The following is a 3,914-nucleotide window of genomic DNA, read 5'->3' as shown; positions in this document are numbered from 1 at the left end:
CAACGTGCTTCCCATCTTATTTACGGCAGCGATAGGGACCCACTCTGCCGGGGTTCACCCTTTAATATCAATGGAGAAAGGATATTTTTCACATAAGTCCCAGGATAAGCACAGGGCTAATGGGATATTTAATGTGGTATTAATACTATTTCAACAGGGGGCTCCAGCTACATCCTTAGTTGGCTCGGCTATCATAGGCAGTTATCCTCAAGGCGCTGGGCAGCCAACTGGTTCAGTCACTACATATTGTGACTACACAGGATGATTACATCTGCAAATAATATTATGTTTTAATATTTGTACAAGCAGAATAGACATAAAATCTCAAACTAATTCATGACATACCTCATGAACCTTCGGTTATGGTCACACATATACAACAATACGTCAAGTTCGCGAAGAGCTTAGAGGCTCAGAACTAGCAATGTTGATAATATAAAAAACTTTGGGTTGCACCATTCCCAGGTGATTGAAACAGAGCTTGGCTCGTACAGGAGTAGATACTGATATATTTCCGAGACTCACTCCACCAGGGCTGCTACAATTTCCGCTGCAAGGGATATAAAAAATTCATAATAAGCCAAGGCCAGACCTGGGGTATTTGTCAACTTTACTTAGGTTCAGTGGTTAGTTACTCCCGAATGAGAGGTGTTACTATTATTTATTCATTATGAATGTTTCCCTCATCTATCATTGAAGCAGCCGTGGTTGAGGAGACTCGATTCTCACGGCATGAAATCACAGAGATTTGAAATCTTCACGGATTCCAAAGTAAAATAGTAAGATTAAGCGAGAACTTACCAGTTTGAAGTTTGATCTTTATTTTATGAGGAGTTACGGTGAGCGATTACATGCCCTCCGCTCCCGGCCCTCATAATCGCAAAGATCATCTGGTAGTTCTAGTCCATGTTACTTCGACTGCTGTTATCTGTGATTTCACACCGCTGCTTTGATGAATGATACGCATGCGGCCTGGCGGGGCTTCTTCAAGTAATCACCCACCGTAACTCCTCATAAAATAAAGATCAAACTTCAAACTGGTAAGTTCTCACTTAATCTAACTATTTTATTTAAATGGAAAGACTCTAATCCTCTGACCACACCCCATTGGTACTCTGAAACAATATCATGTTTAAATTTAGAAAAAATTAGGAGTGAAACTGTTGAACCCTTGGTTAAATTTGATAGGATTTGGGGAAGATTTATTCAACATTTTCATACGACATAAATTGTCCCCTCTCCAACATAATTATTTTACCTTTATACGGTGGAACGGATTTGACGACAAACAGGGACTTAAACTGTTGAAATTCTTTGCAGCCCAGGTTCTGTTTTGCTTTCTTTTTTTTGGTTATCCACATTATACTGCATCTGCCAAACATTTGGGTGAATGGGCAAATGTTTGGCAGATGCAGTATAATGTGGATAAATATGAGGTTATCCATTTTGGTGGCAAAAATAGGAAAGCAGACTATTATCTAAATGGTGGCTGATTGGGAAAGGGGGAGATGCAGCGAAACCTGGGTGTCATGGTACACCAGTCATTGAAGGTAGGCATGCAGGTGCAGCAGGCAGTAAAGAAAGCGAATGGTATGTTAGCTTTCATTGCAAAAGGATTTGAGTATAGGAGCAGAGAGGTTCTACTGCAGTTGTACAGGGTCTTGTTGAGACCACACCTGGAGTATTGCGTACAGTTTTGGTCTCCAAATCTGAGGAAGGACATTATTGCCATAGACGGAGTGCAGAGACGGATCACCAGACTGATTCCTGGGATGTCAGGACTGTCTTATGAAGAAAGACTGGATAGACTTGGTTTATATACTCTCTAGAATTTAGAAGATTGAGAGGGGATCTTTTAGAAACTTACAAAATTCTTAAGGGGTTGGACAGGCTAGATGCAGGAAGATTGTTCCCGATGTTAGGGAAGTCCAGCAGGACAAGGGGTCACAGCCTAAGGATAAAGGGGAAATCCTTAAAAACCGAGATGAGAAGAACTTTTTTTCACGCAGAGAGTGGTGAATCTCTGGAACTCTCTGCCACAGAGGGTAGTTGAGGCCAGTTCATTGGCTATATTTAAGAGGGAGTTAGATGTGGCCCTTGTGGCTAAGGGGATCAGGGGGTATGGAGAGAAGGCAGGTACGGGATACTGAGTTGGATGATCAGCCATGATCATATTGAATGGCGGTGCAGGTGGGGGTGGTGAGAAAGAGGAGGCGGGGCAGAGAAGGGGAGGGGGTGAAAGAGGAGGGGAGAGGGGGAGAGGGTGGAGACGACGGGTAGACGGGGGGAGGGAGAGGGGGCGGGGAAGGTGGGGGGGGGAGAAAGTGGAGGCGGAGCAGAAGGGAGGGGGTGAAAGAGGAGGGAGAGGGGGAGAGGGTGGAGACGAGGGGGGGTAGGACGGGGGGGAGGGGGGAGGGGGGGAGAGGGGGGCAGAGAGGGGAGGGGGGAGAGAGGGGGGAGAGAGGGGAGGGGGGAGAGAGGGGAGGGGGGAGAGAGGGGAGGGGGAGGAGTGAGAGAGGGAGAGGGGGGGAGAGGGGGAGAGGGGAGAGGGGAGAGGAGGGAGAGGGGAGGGGGGGAGAGAGGGGAAGGGAGGAGAGAGGGGGGGGGAAGGGGGAGAGAGGGGAGGGGGGAGAGGGAGAGGGGGGGATAGGGGGAGAGGGGAGGGGGGGGAGAGGGGGGGGGGGAGGAGGGAGGGGAGTGGGGGAGAGAGAGGGGAGGGGGAGAGAGGGGAGGGGGAGAGAGAGGAGAGAGGGGGGGGGGGGGAGGGGGGGGGGAGGGGGGGGGGAGGGGGGGGGAGAGGGGGGGGTAGGGGGGAAGAGGGAGGGAGGGGGGGGGGGTGGGGAGGGGGGGGGAGGGGGGGGGAGAGGGGGGGGGGGGGGGAGAGGGGAGGGGAGGGGGGGGGAAGGGGGGAGAGAGGGTTGAGAAGAGGGGGAGGGGGGGAGAGGGGAGGAGGGGAGAGAGAGAGGAGAGAAGTGGAGAGGGGAGGGGAGTGGGGGGATGGGTGGAGAGGCAGGGGGGTTGGGGGCGGGAAAGGGAGAGAGGGGGGGTGGGGGGGGGGGTGGGGGAGAGGGGGAGGGAGGGGGGGGGGAGGGGGAGGGGGAGAGAGGAAGGGGGGGAGAGAGGAAGGGGGGAGAGAGGAAGGGGGGAGAGAGGAAGGGGGGGGCAGGATGGGGGTGTTGTTACCAAACTGAACTCACTGTGGAATGAATGCATTAACGGAGCCACTCTGCTGCTGGATCCGAAGTTGTCCGTGCCGCTGACGGTAAGGTCTGTGAAAGCGGCCCCATCAGAGACTGTGAGGCCTCACATCCTTGGAGCTTCTGACACGCCGGCCCTGTCATGCTGGCTGTTCCCCCGCTGGTTTTCACCCGAGGGCGAAAAGCAGCGGTTAAACATCCAATGTTTAGCTTGAGGCAGCGTGAAAGAGCCGGGCCGGACACCAGCTGTAGGGAAAAATGTAGCCGTTTTTCGAGCAGAGCGCTTCAGACCCCGAGTACTGAGTTATGATGGGTGGCTAGCAGGCTGTGACAAAATGTGTGAGTGTGGGGGGGGGGGGATTTTATTAAAAAGTGTGGGCATAAAAATGTCCAAATGTTTTGAGGAGTGCATGAGTGAATGTAAAAGTGAATTAGCTAGAGAAATGGAAGGAATCACGGGGTTCCAGCGTGTGGGTTTGGCGGATCAAAGGCCGCATGTGTGACAAACACACACACGCCTGAAAACAGATTTATGCACAGCACCAGTGTTGAGAACTACCAGACAGGATAAGATGTATCATATCGTTCCGAAAATGTTCCTGGCATCAGTCATTCATGCAACCCTGATGTGTTGCACTGTGATGCAGTTAAATTGTCCATATTTTCTTCCAACAGTTGCCAGACTCATCTAGACCCTTCCCCCCGAACACGTAAAGT

General features: G+C 51.4%; 1 long non-coding RNA gene across 1 annotated transcript; it reads right to left on the bottom strand.

Annotated features, from left to right (window-relative positions):
- Positions 1–265: 265 nt before the first annotated feature.
- Positions 266–3,504, bottom strand: LOC129699211 (uncharacterized). Its single transcript, XR_008723805.1, has 2 exons — positions 3,198–3,504; positions 266–550 (listed from the first exon to the last, which is right to left on the bottom strand). It is a non-coding gene; the product is annotated as an uncharacterized LOC129699211 (long non-coding RNA).
- Positions 3,505–3,914: the final 410 nt, after the last annotated feature.

Source organism: Leucoraja erinacea, chromosome 8 (genome assembly GCF_028641065.1).
Source record: "Leucoraja erinacea ecotype New England chromosome 8, Leri_hhj_1, whole genome shotgun sequence".
NCBI classification, from domain to species: domain Eukaryota; kingdom Metazoa; phylum Chordata; class Chondrichthyes; order Rajiformes; family Rajidae; genus Leucoraja; species Leucoraja erinaceus.
The sequence above is the reverse complement of the archived record's forward strand: the minus strand, read 5'-3'. Positions and strand labels throughout refer to the sequence as shown.